A 17446-nucleotide genomic window follows, 5' to 3' on the forward strand; every position below is an offset into this window, starting at 1 on the left:
CAGGCTCTCCTTTTACGGCTGAGGGGGGCAGATGACGAGCGAAGAGCTACAAAGCGCAGTCTGCTTTCTGCGTCCGTCAGGCTAGTGGTTTCCCAGCAGGCTGGCAGCGCAGCCAATTCAAAGTGCTTCCAGGCTGGAGTCCAAACCAGAGGGGCACACAAGTCATATTAAGCTTTGCTGCAGTGGAGCAGCCCAGCCACCCAGATAGGATCAGACATAACCACTTTCAAAGGGCATATTCCTTATATAGTCACAGTGAGGACTCAGAACCACTCCCGCTTCAAGTCCATCTCCAAACATCAAGGGCTGTTTTTCATTAATGGATCTGCATGGCCAGTATGAAGTGATTAGGACACAGGACAGAGCAAGAAGGCAGGCTTGCAGTGACACCCCCCCCCCCAACTTACACAACATCCCCAAACACCCTCCTCAGTGCTTCCTGCAGCTGGCCATTAAATGCACACACAGTCAAGGCTCCAGGAGATGCTGGAGCCACCCACTTGGTGGATATCTCCAGCCCAGGGCTGTCAAGTTGTGGGAGCAGGGCTAACCCAAACACGTGTCATTCTCAGAAGTGACACCTTCCCTAACCCGAACAGGCAGCTCTCGCTAGCAAGACTATAAATCAGAACCAGCAACAAGCTGAATTACTTTTCCAGAACCTGGTGTATAACAAGGTGTTCTACAGCAAGCACATGGCGGGGTCATCGCTTCAGTGGATGAAAAGTGCTCATTTGCAGTTTATGACTTCAATATCCCCACTGCTTCCCTCAGTTGCAGCGCTGGGCGAGTAGCACTGCTATGAGCTGTTTTATCAACTGTTGGGGTCTTTTGGCTTGTAACCCTGAGCAAGGCAGTGAGATAGCGTGTGGAAAAGTTGGTGCACAAGCACACCGTTCAAGGTAAGCCCACCTTGGGCCACCTACCCTGCTAACAGTTTGAGCACGTTTAAGTATCTTAAGATTGCATTGACCTCCCCTGCAAACATTACTCCATGCTGACCTCCACAGCTCCACCCTGCGGTTCGAGCTGCTGCGCTTTGCCTAGGCTGATGTCTGCTCAGCCTGGCTGGACAGAGCACACTGCAGCCTGCAATCAAAAGGAGACTTGCCATTAATGATTCCAGTCTCTATTTTGACGTTAGAGAGCCTCGTTGCAGACAGCAAGGAATCCAGCCCTGTCCCGCAGGTCCCCCAGGGACCTGCTGGCTGCGAAGCCACAGGAACACCCCAGAGTCACACTCAGAAAGGAGCCTTTGCCCACTACTTTGGGAAAATTCAACAGACAATCTATGTCACATCACCAAAACAGAGGAGACAACCACACCTCTTACAGACTACAGACCATGCCGCTCAGGTGATGGCCACCTTTAAGCAGAGGACTAACGTGCTCCAGGACAGGAACATCCACGTGCTGTTTGGAGGTCCCAGTTGGATCAGCTCACAGGGGCCCACTCCGCATGCGCTGCTCCCCATGCCCTGGCCAGGGTGCTGCCCCTCAGGGTTCCCAGGTCCCAGTCCTGTACTCCACACACCTCTGTGGCCTCAGTACAGTACAAGGACTTATTCTTCAGCACGGTTAGCAGTTGAATGCTTGAGCTGACCATGGCGTGACTCAAGCCAACCAGCTGGGCGCTGGGTGGCTGCCAGAGGCATTTGCTACCTAATCTAGTATCTCCCCCCCGCAGGGCCAGGCAGCTCAGATGCAGCCTTACTGGTGTCCATCCTGTGAGACCATTTCCAGTGCTACCGGTGGCATTGCTGCAACAGCTCCAGGAAACGTCAGAGCACGCCGAAGGCGGAAGGAGCCAGCATGGGACTGCTCCCTTCTGCTTATTTCCCCTCTGCCAAAAAGAGAGGCACACACAGAAGGGTCCTGATTTTCCACAGACACAGATAAAGCTATTTATTCAGCTCATTCCTTCCAAAGGACCCTGCTGCAAAGGGAGGATTTTCCATCAAGCAAAGGTTTCTAGTTCCTTTTGGAAGCTGAGGTACAAAGCTGCGGGCAGACAAAGCACAAGCATCTCACCGCTACTGCCTGACAGCAACTACCTCCATTATAATTCTTGCCTAAATCAAGCGTTCCCTACACTGCTCCTGGAGCATTCCCAGCCCTTCGGGCGTTTCTTAGTGCAGAGGGGAACGAGACGGTTGGTCGCTCCATCTGTTTGCGGAGCAAGCACGCTGAGGAGGGGTCTCTTTGCAGAGATGATCTGCTTTCACAGCAAGCTGTGAACTTCAAAAAGCAAAAATCCTTTTTCCAGGTCTCAAGGTCAGAGCTGCACACTTGCCAGTGGCCTGTTCAGCAGGAGCTGTGACCAGGAGACAGCAGGGACCACCAAGCGTTTCCCATCCCCACGCTCCCAAGTCGGAGCCACTCGCTCCACTCAGAGCAAAGACAAACAAAGCGACAAACAAAGGTTGACTTTTCTACTTGATTCATTCCCTCCCCCTCCTAAAAAACCATATGGTGCTTTGTATATAGGAAGAGTTGCTATGGAGAGCTTGCCTGCCCGTCTTCCAGCACAATAGGCTGCGTTAAGCTTTCAAATTCCTGTCCAAAGGAGCCAAAAAAAACCCAGGAGAACTTAGCAGCTCCACCATTGCTCCACATGCATGAAAAGTGCCATCTTCCCAATGCAGAAAGAGCCACACAGCGGGAGCGTGGCAGGCTTTGTTCGCTGCTCTCCCCTCTACACCATTAACAGCAGAGCAGGAAGGACACTGGGCTCTGTGTTAGCACCACATAACCGTGCTCCAACTATAGTGACACCTGGCAAGGGAAAAGGAGCACAAACCTGCAAATTCACTCTGCTCTCCTCCTCTGGCTTCAAAGCCAAATCCCAGCTGATCCCCTGTTCTCCCTCGCATCCCCTTCTCTGTGCCTCTCACAACATAAAGCATCCTTTCATCTCCTACACCCACCCTTGCATTCACTTCACCTCTTCCTTCTCCTCTGAATGTTGATGTGGTTAGGAAATCTGAAGTCACCTCTTCCCAACACCACTGAAAACCACAGCTTTTGCCCAAAGATTCAGACGTCACGAGCTCTGGGATCTGCTGCCTCCTCCTGAGGAATGTTTGCCCCTGAGTTCGCTTCTTCCACCTGAGCATCTAGGACTGGCTTCTCCCAGATTTTCAATTCTGTATCTGTCACTCCCATTGCTGGTCCTGTCACATCGGAGCAGAGCTAAAAATCTGAAAGCAAAAAAAGGAAAATCACGCTCCAAGAGCCTCTACAGGGAGCTTTACTGCCCAATCACCCCTAGAAAGAGGCTAAGCTATATGTTACATCTTTTTCCCCAGATTAATTACACTGAACTGTTGGACTGGAATGTGTGGGCAGAGTACCAGGCATTTGGATAAAGCAGTGATAAAATTGTGCTGCTGCAGTAATTCAACTAAGGTGATGTTGCTGATGTAGAATTTACAAGAGTGATTGCTATAACCAGTAAGACTAGGAACATTTACTATATCATTTAGTAAAGCTAAAGTGAATATCGAAAAAAGAGATTGAAAAAACAGATTAAATGTTGAGAGGGATGTTCTTGTAGTCCTCCCATGGCAATGGGAATGGTCCATAAGCCAGTCCATCCACCAGGCCTCACAAACAAGCTGTGGGCACAGGAACAGGAGCTCCCAGGGAGCTGCCTTTGACTTTCAGCTGTTTAAAAAACACCAACCGCCCTCTATCCACACCTGTGAGGAAGGCAGCAAGCTTTCAACTCATGGTAGGTTTCTATGGCTTTGTTACAAGAGTATGATATTTTGCACAGACTCTAATCCGACCATCATTTCTGCCTGGTTGTACCTCTGATAGCTCTTTCTAACATTCTTTGGAGAATCACATTGCCCCAAATCACAAGCCAAACCCATTCCCTAGGTCAGACTCTCCTGCAAACCCCTTCTCTTTCTGCCCACACTAAATCTGTTTTTGGCTCTTCCTCCTCAGTCTCTGCCTGTACCGTTAAGCTCACCATAACACACAGCTCCTGTGTTTTCTTTCTGCTTGCCACTGTCCTTATAATTACAGTCACCACCCACAGCTTTCCAGCTGCTTAAACCCCCTATATGGGCACCAGCTTGCCCACTTTCTGGGCATCCGTCTGGGTAATACTCGGTTTCTGGGTATACTGTCATAACCTCACTGATTTGTCCCCTCTAGCATCTCTCTGACATCCTTTCCTGTACCTGCATACAACTAAACTTCTTTCCTTCTACCTTGAGAAGTCTCCTGATGCCCAAAACACACCAGAGATCACCCTCAAAAAGCTCACTGCATCAACCATATCGCTCCTTTGGGAGTCAGAGATTCATATTCATGCAAGCTCTTAGCCTTGTACTGACAGCCACGAGTCCAGCTCTGACCAGTCAGCCACAGCAACTGTCTTTTCCCCCTCACATATTTGATTTTCTGCTTTCCCCAGTGCTACCTGGGGAAAGCAGAGAGTCTGGGGAGCCCCAGACTTACGGCACTGAATTATATCCTACATCTCCCTCCACTCTTCAGATGCCCTCATTCCTCCGAGCATTTTTAAAAAACATGGTCCACGTCACAAGCTGTACATGACAGCATTGGGACGATCTCTGCCGGAGCACATCTGTATGCTCTCCCACTGACAGGGTATCTGTTGTCCTGTCGTTTGTCCAGACTGCAAGCCAAGGGCCACCTCAGTCCAGTATCTGTCAAGCATCTGGAGCCACTGGCCAAACTCTAGAGAGCAGGACTGCTGACAGCAGAGACACACCACCAGTCACTCGATGGTGGAAGATCTCTCCTAGTAGCGCACACAGCCAGGGAGAAAGCAGGACAGGTCATGGGCTGCTCTCCCCCGGGGAAGAAGTCAGACAGCTTGAATTTTTGTTGAGGTCCTACAGTGGCCTCAGACGCGTTCTCCATCATCTCACTGTGATGACAGAAAAGTCACCACTGTTCAAAAAGGCTTGGAGATGTAATAGTAATCCAAGCTTCTCAAAAAACAACACAGCACAGAGCTACAGCAAAGGAAGCCACAGAGCACAGAAGGCTCCTGAAATAGCTTCTAAAAGCTGCTTTCAGAAGACGGAGAGGATTTGAGTAAAAAGGCACCTTGAGTGAAGAGCTGTGGGTACAGTAGTGACACACAGGTCAGAAACAGAGCCAGTTTTATCTACTTCATGTAGGAATGACCTAGAAAAACAGAGCCTTTCAGAAGCATTTAAGTCATCTGCCAACACACACCGTACATACTGCTGCAAGCCACAGAGCCACAAACTCAAAGCGAGTTGAACAGTATGGATTACATGCAGCTAACAGACTTGAATTATTTAACACAGTAATAAGGCTGGGGACTTGCGTAAGTGGCACAGAAAATTGAGAGGGAACACAGTCAGAGCCCTAGTAAAAGGCCTGGTGGTGGCACAATGGTACAGGAGGCAGGAATATGTCAAAAAAAATACCCAGCCACCCAGGTTAACATTGAGGACTACAGGCATTTAGGAGGACCTGGCACGCACAGCAGAGTCAAAGGGGAAGTCACTATACAAAAACTAGCATTTCCAAAAGTATTTCAGGGTTAGGTGCTTCCATTTTAACCCCAAGCATCCACGTATCATTAGTAACTGCAGGATAAAGCTAGCACCAGCCCAATCATCCTTCCTTTTACCTTTGCCTTCAGTAAGTGATACCGGAGCACATTTGTAATTTGATGCCCTCCATTTTCACATACACAAAATGGTAGCACTGATCGGAGCTGGAAACAAGAGAAGCTGTTTTCCCCTCCGTATCAGATTCCTCATGTCACCAGTGGCATCTTTGTGCCCCCCAAGATGAACCCCCGATCTCCATCAGCATTTCTGTGTATTCACGAGGAACCTCGCCTCCGTAGGCTCAGGGGGAAGCAGCACACACCTCTCCAACCTCGAGTCTCCTCCCCAGCACCACAGACCCTCTCCTTACACGTGACTGCAGTGTGAAGCGGCAAATCTGCTTTTCCTACAACTCAACATGCTGACTCCTCCAGAGACAAAACAACTGGCTGAGAGCACTTACTGAAGACTATCATTTTACCACCAAAAATTACAGCAACAGAATATTCAAGTTAAAAGCTCAGGCTCTGAAGGAGGCAGTGTCAGAATTAAGGTTGCTTACAGAACCCTCATCTGATCCCCTCACAGATATTATGCTTTAACTGTTCTTAACTTCTTGGATATCATTGCTCTATGGATTGGTACTTATCAAATATTCCTTTTTATCCTCTTAGTTCAGCATGGGCCCTCAGGCTTTATTTAGGCATACCATCTAAAAACAAAAAAAAAAAAACAAAAAAACCCAAAAAACCAACTTCACAGTACGTAAGCAACCTTAGAAGCATAACTCTAACTCCCTTAGCTTTTACTCAGAGATCACATAAGCATTGCAGGACCTCGCAAAAAACAGATTGCATGCAACCGCGTAAATACCAGAATATCCTTATTTAGCTTCTCAGAGCACACTCAATGCAGAAGCAACCTCTGGGACATGCAGCTGCTCGTCCGAGTACATGCAAGTGGAAACTTTTCTACAGGCTCAACATCTTGCTTAGTTTGGGCAGAAGCACACAAATGACAAGAGGCACCTTCTAGATAAGATGCACTCCCTCCCCCCAATAAAAATAAAGACAACCTTGGCTCAAGAGCTGGATGCACCAGGGCTTTTAATATACAGGATAACACCAGCAGAAACGCAGTTGTTTCTTAGCCCCCTCAGATGGGCTAAAATGGTTTTAGTAATATTTTGTTTTCTGGAAGGGAGTCCACCATACTATCTGTGTCTGATCATTTTCTTTCAGCTGAAATGAGAATTGAGAAATAGTACTATATTTGAAGTATTTGACCTTTTAAATCCAGCAGTACAATACCTGCTAGAATGGATCCAAGGGGCCAAAAAGGTTAGAAGCACAACGTTGCCAAGATCTTACTGGCTTCATAGAAGCATTTTTATAATAAGTTGTCATATTGTTTCTGCTGACTTCACTATAACTGTTGGCTGTGTTACAACCTAGATTCAAAATAAAACAGGTTTCAGAAGCAAGGAAGTGGAAAAAGTTAGTTGAGAACCAGAGTCATGGCTTCAGCATAGCTCTGGCCTCAAAGTCGCAAGAGCTCACAAAACAGCATGGAAGCAAAGCAGGTCTGCAATGCACGCGGCTGGCTGTGAACAGGCAATAATCCTCTAGCAGAGGGGGCTTCAGTGCAGTCCTGTGACCATCTAATCAAATTCAGCACTGGTCACCTTGTTAGCAGAAGCGCCTCCTCTTTGAAGGAGAAATAAGTTGCCCAGTTGCTAAATGGACAGATTTACAAGAGAAGTCTGTACTCACTTAGGAAGCAATAAAGAGATCATTAAGCAGAAAGATATCTGAGGGACATGAACAACAGTTCAGAATTGACATGGCTTGGTGCAGACAGAAAGGGATCAAGGTGAGGAAGGAATCAGAAGCGGTTCGTCAGAATACCAGCGTACAGTTTTGGCCAAGGTGACCACTTCATCTGGGGAGCACGCTACCCACTGGAGCCAGCCCAACCTGCTGCTCATGCGCTACAGCCTGAATTCAGCAGCTGTGCAACTACAACCAATTTCTCAGCAAAGCAGAAAAGCCACATCCCATGCCGTAGCAAAGAACGAGACTTGAAAACGTTTGAAAGAAATGAGCTTTTGCCACATCAATCTGTCAAGGCATCGCAAGAGTACACTCAGTGCAGTCACAAGCTTCCAGGCCGTGAGAGTCGAGCGATGTTCTCGGAGAAGCAGAAGTTTCAGATGAGTAATTATCCCTTCACTAATAGCACCAGATTGACTGAATTCCCAATGAGAAATTAGCTGACAGCTCTGGCTAGATGATCTGTCCAGAGAGACAGATTGACAGGTTGCACCTTGCTACCTAAGCTTAAGAACCAAAATCCATTCATCATGCAAAATCCGACCTGACCCCTAGCCAAGTATTTTTGGTGAGGACAGAGGAGACACTCCTCAGCTTCCTGAACTGAGCCAAATAATCTCTCTCTGGACCGTCTTCAGGAGCTAACATCCAAACCTGCAAAACCAAAATACATAGGACTCGGACCATGACCACCAGCCATCTGCAGTCCACAGCCCAGCCCAGCCTCCTTCCCCATCCGCCAAGTGACAGGCTAGCCCAGCGCTCTCTAAAGGATTAGTAGCAACAGATGTGGAACAAAACAACATACTATTACATAGAAAGGAAAAATACGATGGAAAAATACTGGAACAGCAAATTAATTATGAGAAAAGTCTATTTTGTAACAGAAGTTTACATTTGGTTTTACTCTTCTTTTCCATAGAAGAGAAAGCTCCAAGAGTCTCTTCAAGGCTGTAATAAAACACCATTTTGCTTTTTTTTTTTTTTTTTTTAAATATTGACCACCTCCAAGAAAATAAGCATCCCCTGCACTGCCTTCTCTTCTCCTTTGCCAGAGGAGAATGGTTTCTTTTCTTTTAGGCCCAAACTTACTTAGCCCTTTCAACTGCAGTTTAAACTCACTCCAGCTTGCCTTTGTCAGGCTTGGGTTATGATCAGAGGGTCTAAGCAGCCATCACAAGTTTATTTTACTTCACTTCATCAGAACAAGGGGAAGTCCCTGGTTATTCTCCCTACTCAACTGCAATTTAGGTTTTTTGCAAGAAAACTGGCTAGGCAGTAATGCTTCCCCTCCCAAGAAACTGTGCATAAATAGTGACGCTTCGGACGTTTGATCAAAGATAAATGCTGGCCACAGCAATGCAAAGCTGCCCTTCGCTTACCATGAACTAAAGGAAATTCCTCCAGATTTTTCTTTTTTTTGCGCCTGTTTTGGCCCTGGAGCCAGTTATACTCAGACGGTGACAGGATGCAGTGAGATTTCTCTGGCATACACATCAAAAATATTCATAAAGAAAGAATTCTCAAAATTGCAATAGATTTGCGTAAATCCATCTCATTCTCTTGCACCTCGAGGGTTACTAAGCCTTAGCAGTGGTTTTATGGCAGCACATTTGAGTAATTTGCTGCCATCCTTAGTCCAGAGCTGTGATAAGGCCTACAGACATAGTTTCTACAACGCTCCTGTGCTTCTCATGAAAGTAGGTCAATGCAGCATGTCATCTGCGAGGTTGTTTTTGGGAAGACACTCTCCCTGCTAAGGCATGGCGTACAGACAGTAGGCCAGCTTCAGCCCTGATGTAACAGCTCACCAAGTTGCCAAGCTACAAAAAAATAATCCCACTTGTTTATTTGAATTAGAAGGTAGATGCAAACTAAAAAAAAACAAAACAAAACCAAACAACCCACACTTCTCACATGCCAAGTGTCCCCCCCTGCCCAAGGCATTTCAGTTATCTCTCTATCACATTATAGCAGAAGTAAACAGTTACTCGAAAGAGCTTGAGCACAGTATGGTCTGGCAGTTGTGCTCCTTAAGGCTCCAGACCTCGACCAGGAGAGGACACGCTTTGCGGCTCAGCAACATTAACTTCTTCCCTGCCTCTCCAGCCACAGCTCTCACTCTGAAGGAGAGCAACCAGTTACCAGTGCTCATCCAAATCTCAAGGCTTATACAAATGCGGGGAAAGCAGCCTGGAATCAGAGACCTCACACCGTTTTGACCAGTGGGATACCAGTGAAGCAGCTCACCTCCATCACAGCCCAGCATGTCACACTCTTTACCCCTCCTTCCCTGCAAGTGAGGAGAGTTAAACCAACTCAGTTGAAGACCCTCATGTATCTTCATGCACAGGCCCAGCAGTTGCCAAGAACAAGTACTAAAGTGCCTTATTTCAAGAGAAAACAAAGTTCAGTAAGTACTTCAGAGAAAGGCTTGGTCTCTTCTGTACCTAGCAGAACAGGTCACAGACTGGGACTACATGGGCTCCCAACTTGGCAGGCACAGTAACAGTGCCATTTGGATCCCCCTTTGCTGTGGGGATGAGGAGAGCTCTGATCTGCAAAGAACAGCGCTACAAAGAACAGCAAAGGGATTTCCCCCCCCACCATTAAGTATATACATAAATTTTAACATGACATTTCAGTCTTCACTCTTTTCAGGGGCAGAATTAACACTTATCTCCACAAACTCCTTATGCCAACAAGCAGTATAGGCCAGCGCAGAGCAAGATGCAATGCAAAAAAAAAAAGAAAGGGAAAAAAAAAGCAGAGATTTCAATCAGAGCAATTTTCACTTTATTCTTTCTCCTGAATCGAGATTGATTTCCCATTCAGGGCAGCCTCTGTTCTCTAAATGACAGCTGTAAAAAGAGGCATCTGTTCTACCTTCAGCCAGCAAACAAGCTCTCTCCCTAACGGGTGACAGGGTAGCCAGGGCTAGGAACAGGCAAGACCAACAAGAAAGTCTTCCCTGCAGCAATGCTGCGTGAATAAAGCAATCAGCAAATCTGAAGAGAAGGTAGGACGTGCCTCCACCAGCACCAGATCCTTACCAAGTTATTAGTCAAACGTGCATGCGAGATCTCACTCCATCTGCTAAGCTTTAGTTAACCTTCCTCTTAAAAAAGTAGATGCCTTAAATATTAAATTGGGCCTAAGCACCCCCACTGACAGAAGCATGCTTAGATGTTACCAGTAGCCTGTTGCAAGCACAGCCATATATATTTACAGCATTAGGCTGGAAAAAGGAACACTGAAGATCCACAAAAACACCGCGTCACAAAATAATTACTGGATTGGAAACGCGTATAGGAATGCAAGCTTTGGCTGCTGGAATTATCCCTGTGCAATGAAAGCTTTAATTTCGTGTAGCAAAAGCCATCTGCAATGCAGATCTTACAAAGGAAAAAAAAATACACACAAACCAAACAGCAGTTTACGTTACCAGACGGAGACAGATATCTCATGCGCTCTGCACCTTCAAACACGCTGCAGAGCCAGAGCAGAGCCGTGTCACAAGGATAGCAGTTAGCCTGGCTCTTAAGAAATTAATTCAGAGCCACTGCATGCTGTATCTAGCAGACTCATACAAACGTTAAGTGTTTCATGGGCAGCCAGAAGCCGGATCTGTACAGAGATGTCATCTAGCACTATCAGATGCAGGGGCGTCTTCGAGACGCCAAATCAGGAAGTAACTAGTGCAGCGCAGGTATTGTATCCACACGAGTTGGGAACATGGCTCTGCTCAAAGCAAGGCTGTAGAGCATATGACCGATACATGGGTTAGCAATGCAGGGATAACAACTCAGTTCTGGTTTTGAAAACTGATTTGCAGTTCTCTCTGGACTCATAAGCTTTTAAGGTGCAACACAATAGCCTTCGTTCAGCAGGAGGGCTAGATGCATGCTTCTCCTTCCAGGGAAGGAAAAGGATTCTTGAATTGGCACCCAACTGCCAGAAACATGTCAAGCATCCAGAGGCACAAAACCCCAGGTGCAGAAACCAAGGGCTACCCGCCACCACTGAAAGCAAGGCAGCCCCATGAAAACAGCTCTTCAACCTACTCGAGTTCGCGCTGCTGCCAGTTGCAATTAGCAGCTGCACGGTGCTTTTACACAGGGTCTTTACACCAGCCGGCCCGCGCTGTGCCAGGCCGGCCAGCCTCGTGATCGCCGCGCATTCGCCGCTCAGCACCCTGCCCTGCGCCCGCCCCAGACCTGCCTCATTCCACAGCCTGTCCTCCCAGCCTCGCGCTTGGAAAGCTCTCAAATGCCTTCGGTAAGTCGAGCGCACTCCTCCTGCTGAATGCCTCTTATTCAGCCTGACAGGGATATCTCCCCCGAAACGCAGCTCATAGTTTGGCACGGCTGCCAGCTCCTGAACCTGCACCAGCTGCCCCGCTTCAGAGGCGGCGTTCCCAGGTATCGCCCCTCGGTCCTGCACCCCTCCTGCTCCTGCCAAGAGCCCGCAGCTCCTGCGAACAGGAACTCCGTTATAGCTTCCAGGTTTGGATGTTGGCTCTGGAGACCTATTTTCCATCTTTCCAAATCCAAAGAGCTTTTTAGCTGAAACATTTGAAAAGATTTGACTCTTTCCATTCTCAGGCCCTCCCCTGAGCTCATAAACACATCTATTTCTCAGTGGATGTACTGTCTGCTCTCAATACACAGAAGTCCTTTTGTTAACGGATCAGAATCCGAGGCAGAATGAGCGAACGAGGCCACAAGCTGCAGGAATCTATCTCCTGGTTTAGCCAACGGTAATTCGAACCGACACCAACAGTCCTTTCCCTACATAAAGCAGGGTACCTGCACGGAGCCCATCCCCTATGCAAAGCCTGTGGCATTTTGTTTTTTCATTTTTTTTAAATAAGACAGATGTTTCAGATCAGAGCAAAAGTGCTAACGACATGGTGTCTTCCATTATTGCTTTTGAGTTCCAGCATAACGTCGCTCTGCTACAAACAGAGACATTAAATATGTTCAACTGAACACGGAGATGCCTGCATTAAAAAAAGTGTTTGAAGCTTAAGAGGTTAAGTATACTGACAAAAAAAGAAACCTGGTTGTGAACACTCCTTGTGATTCGTCTGCATCTAGCTGTGGTTGATTCTATATATATTTTATATATATATATACATATGTATATTTTGTGTTTGCCAGCTAAATCCCCCTCCAGCAACTCCTGCATCAAGCACACAGCACACACAGCAGACTGGAGCTGCTCCTTGGATCAGCCATCTTCATTTCACACCACTGACTCCACTGCGCTACCACACTGATCCAGCTGTCAGTGTCTTGCCATAAAGGCAGAGACTTGACTCCTGGTCCGAGTTTTCTACATAGCTTGCATACAAATCCTAATACCTATTCTCACAGAAGATCCCCACATTAGCTCTAGCTGCTAAGCAGAGGCAGCTCTGCGGCTGCAGTGCAGTCATTCTGGCTCCCAATTTCTTTTCTTCTGCAGGATGACTAGGAAGAAGTGCCATCAGAAGCTCACTGATGGTACCCAGGTGCACCACACGTTCTTTGGCTGCAGTTTCCCCAGGCATTATGGACCTTCTAGAGTCCTTAAGTGCACACTGTAATATACTCTGCTTTTTTCAAGTCAGCATTTTGAGCTTTACAATACAAGAACCTGAAGTTCCACTTTCCAGAGTTATTTATCTTCCCTGACTCACCACCACTGTTCCATGATTTCCCTCTCCGCTTTCCTATTTACATATTGCAGGACTAGTCAATCTTCCAGGCACAATTCACAGAATAAATTTAAACAAACAGACACTACACGCTTCAGGGAGCGGAGGCAGGACAAGGCTGCCCCAGCAGCCACACTACCCCTTAACTAGGAAGGGCTGGTACACAGCAGGGTGCTAGGAGCTCAGTCAGTACCCAACTGCACACAAGCGAATCCTGGAAGCCTGTTCCAGCAGCATCTCCGAGCTTTCCTCTCCAGGCCCAAGGATTGAGAGCACCCAGCAGACTCCATACCAGCTCACTCCTGATGAATGGGCCAGACCTATGGCCTCAGAATTGAATCTAACTACAACTACTCAAGAGCTAGACTCCCCTCCTCCAGAGGAAAGAGTCAAGAGTGTCCCTTCAGCTCTCCCTGACAAAGCTCTCTAAGGAAAAAGTCATACAACCGTTCCTCAATCACATAGAGGCGGTTTCCAAGGACAAGTCATCCTTACGCCCTGCTACCAAGAACAGCAGCACAGAAAAGTCCACCCAAATCCTACAGTACCCCTTCCTGCTGGCTGCAGGAACCCACCTGCACCCACCCCTCCTCTGATGGGGAAAGGGGAAACACAGCCCTCTCCCAGGACAGTGGGCCCAAACCCATCCCATGCATCCCCACTTGGGCCACCCTAAACTAGGGTGGGATTACAGTGGCAAAGAGATTAGACTTGGAAAGAGCTGTTTTATTGCAATGGATGGGTGGCATTGCCACCTTTAGTACTGATCAAGTGGTAAGATTGTGCTTTGCTCTGCTCTGAGGGCAGAGGTAAGTTCTAGGAGTCCTAGATCAGCATGTTTCAGCCACTGGGAACATACCTCAAGCAGCTGGCACAAGAATAGGATTAAGTGATTTAGTATCCTCCCTGGACATAAAGGCCAACTGAACACAAAAGCAGTTGTAAGAAAATCAGTCAACTCTGCAAGTTTTGTAGCTGCACCTTGGATCTTGCCAAGCCAGATCATAGGCAGCCTGAGTGAACTCACAACTGCTCTGCTACAGAGTCCAGAAAAGATGAGGGGAGAGAAAAAGTAAATGGAGCATCTTCAAAAACAAACCCTTGTCTACGTTAAGACAGACGCTGCAAGTTACAAGCTTTCTGAGAAAACTTCCTTTCTCCCACCTTCTCTCTTTCACCCTCCCCATAGCGATGAAGGTAAGGCTAGTGAAACATCTTCCACTGATGAACTGGCACCATTCCCTTTAGTGAAACTGCCACACAAGAAAACCTGCAGAAATTATACACGCATGCCATCACACAGGTCAGGGACACATCAACAGAGGAGCTAGGTGGGATGAACCGAAGTACAGAGTTACAGAAAAGTCACTTTAATTACATGGATGGGGTTTCAGAATTTCTTTAAGAAAGTGAACAGTAACAGGTCAGGTGCAACGCAGAAGGGAAAACATCCATCCCTCTCAGAAAGCTGCAGTTATAGCCTTGTGCAATTGAACAGGGATCTGAATAAGCGTTTCAGCAGTGACTCATGACATCACATCAACAGAAGAGAAGGATGAAGAAGCCCATATCCTAAACAAAGGGGGGAAGCAGGTTGTTCGTACCACCCAAAGAGTGGTTTAAGATTCATAGCAAAAGCTGTCCCATTTACACGGACAAGAAGCACTGGCTGAAGCGATCAAAGGGCATAGAGTCCATGTGGTCAGCAGTTTCATTTTAACATCACATCCAGAAGAGAATCAAAACTGCTCTTCTCCAGTTAGGTCCATTGGCTCAAGATAACGAGAAAAACCTTTTTTCCTATGGGAAAGTCAGCTGAGGAATCCCAGGGCATCCACATCTCCAGCCCCACTCCAAGGGGCAAAGCCTCAGGCTGGCTCATTCCCGCACCCTTTCGCAGCCCCTGTCTGCTCATGCTTTCCAGTGGCGTGGAGATGAGTGTCGTTTAACCTGCACACAAGCCCAGTTTTCCTGCATCTCAGCCTACCACCTACACAGGAAAATTTGAAGAGACTATTCAGACCACGGACATGTTTTGGGGGTAATGCCATCTCCTCCCACTGCTCCTTCATTCTAGCACCCGTAGTACAGACTCTGGGCAATACTCAGCACCGGGACAACACCAGACCACTGCTGGCAGACTGCATGGCTCTCAGGTGCTCTTCAGAGAATTGGATTTCACTGCTTCTTCTCTCACACATGGGGTTCTACCAGAGTGTGGACCTCTTCAAGCTAGCCTGCATGGTCAAATGGGTTTACCTCAGTTTTGTTTTAGCAGCTACCCCCAAGCAGTTCCAAAGCCTGGTAGAAACCCAGGAACAGCTAAGAACACCGAGAAATCCCAGTAACAACCACAAATCTCAGGTCAGGTCTCCCTTCAATGACTGACTGAACTACAGACTACCAGGAAACACAATAGAGCCATATCTGGCTAAAAAAGGCCAAGCTAATTAACAAAGCAGTGTTAAAGAGATGCCCAGCAGCAAGCATAGCCTCTTCTTCCTTTACAAAGAGACAATCAATATTGACTGTCTCAACAGCAGCAATAAATCCTCGAGATCATTTCAACAAACAACTGCTCAGCTGTTAAAACTCAAAGAAACACTCCTCCTACCCTACTCTGGGTTCCTTTTATAGATGGGCAATGCACATCTTTCTTAAGCATAGTAAGAAAGGCATAGCAATCTCTTACGAGTTTAATAAACAGTATTCTTAAAAGCTTTATCTGGACCTGCTTTTTCCATTCAATTAATATAATACTAAAGCAATTAATTATTGAAGAGAAACAGAAGCCAGAGCTTTCAAAAACAAGCTCTTCTCCAATACCAATTTATTACAAATTAATAGCATGCTGCATTTCCTGCTACACCATGAGAACTCAGCCAGCTGCACTATCAAACCACAACAGAAACAGCCAAAACTTTGGAGCTGCCATCAAGCACTACAGTCCTAGTCGTACAAGGAAGAGCTGAGCACAAATAAGCAAGGAGGGGGGAAGGAAGGGGGATCATCCACTCAGAAATCACAGTCACTTCTACTTTTGAGGGTTCCCCCCCCCCCCCCATGAAACAAGATGCTTTGTACACAAATATCAGTCTATTCACACCTTTGCTAATGTTGACGCTCAAAAACATGCTCTGACCGCAGGACTGACAGAACAGTGCATGTTCCTTGCTGCACAAAAGCAGCCATGACTTTGAGACAACTACTACCGTAAACAGAGTTATTGATTAATGTGCGAAGGCATCGCATGACAATTGTTATTTGCACATTTTAGATTAAACGTGCTCAACATTATGCTTCCAATATTTTTCCACATTCTATCCCAACACCACACTTGTCCCAAAAACGCATCTCTGAACACTAGTATTAGAGGTCAATTCCTTGAAAAAGCAACATCAGCTTTTTTTTTTTTTCTTCTAACAAAGCAATTCAAGTACCAACCAACCAGAAACATACTTAACATTTCACCAAACTATTGCTCTGGAAGCACATGCAATAATCACGTCAAGAGCAACATCAGCATTGTCACTGGCCTGTTTGTTTAAAGCTTACCAGCCAGTGAGTTCAAAGCTCTTATTTCACATGGTCCTTGCTAGAAACGACTCGTGCATGGTGATCCTCTAGGCAGTTGGAGTCAAGGCAAACGCATTAATGCTCAGAGATACTGCACCCTACTGCAGACAGACAGACAACTAGAGCAGAGTGTCAGCAAAGAGGCGCTGTCCTGTTATAGCAGCAAATTCCCACAAAACTGTAGGTGACAGCAGATACCAAACAAGAGGGGGTTTTCCCTCCATGGCTTTTTCCGTTTCCAACATACATTTAGGAAGGAACTTCCCTGATAAATAGGAAAACATGCAACCAACACCACAAACTGTGGTATTACCTTTGACAAAGTTAAGCGCACCCAATTACTCTCTCTTGCTCTCTGCCCAATACACCAAGTAACAACTCTCAGAAAACCAAGCCTAGCTTGGTTTCACTTAGCTACTTGTCAGCTCAGTTAACCCTTGTGGTGTTAAGTTTTGGTGTCTTTCTGCCCTCATTCACAGCACGATGGCAAACTCACCTCCATTTTTTATAGCTCTGATCCCTCGATGGAAGTCTTCAAAGCTGATGACTCCAAGTCCACTCGGATCAAGGTACTTGGTTAGGTCCTTTACCTGTAACCACAAAAGCAGTGTTACCCTTCAGAAAGCTCTTTGCAGACATAGCATCTTCCATAGGATAAAGAAAGCTTCTCAAAGAGGCATCTTTTAACAAATGCCTCCTTCCCTCTTCTTCGCCCACAAAAAGAAAGATTCAAGGTAACGTCAGCAAACTGCTCAAACTGACACCAC

General features: G+C 46.8%; 1 protein-coding gene across 2 annotated transcripts in view; it reads right to left on the reverse strand.

The window, feature by feature from the left end:
• RAB11FIP3 (RAB11 family interacting protein 3) overlaps nucleotides 1-17446 on the reverse strand; it is an 89434-nt gene that overhangs the window by 49633 nt on the left and 22355 nt on the right. For both annotated transcript variants that reach the window (XM_068908211.1, XM_068908210.1), the window contains exon 2: nucleotides 17176-17269. The gene's annotated coding sequence lies outside the window, so the exon portion shown is untranslated. The remainder of the gene's footprint in view (nucleotides 1-17175; nucleotides 17270-17446) is intronic.

This window comes from Struthio camelus, chromosome 15 (genome assembly GCF_040807025.1).
Source record: "Struthio camelus isolate bStrCam1 chromosome 15, bStrCam1.hap1, whole genome shotgun sequence".
In the NCBI taxonomy this organism is placed as follows: Eukaryota; Metazoa; Chordata; class Aves; order Struthioniformes; family Struthionidae; genus Struthio; species Struthio camelus.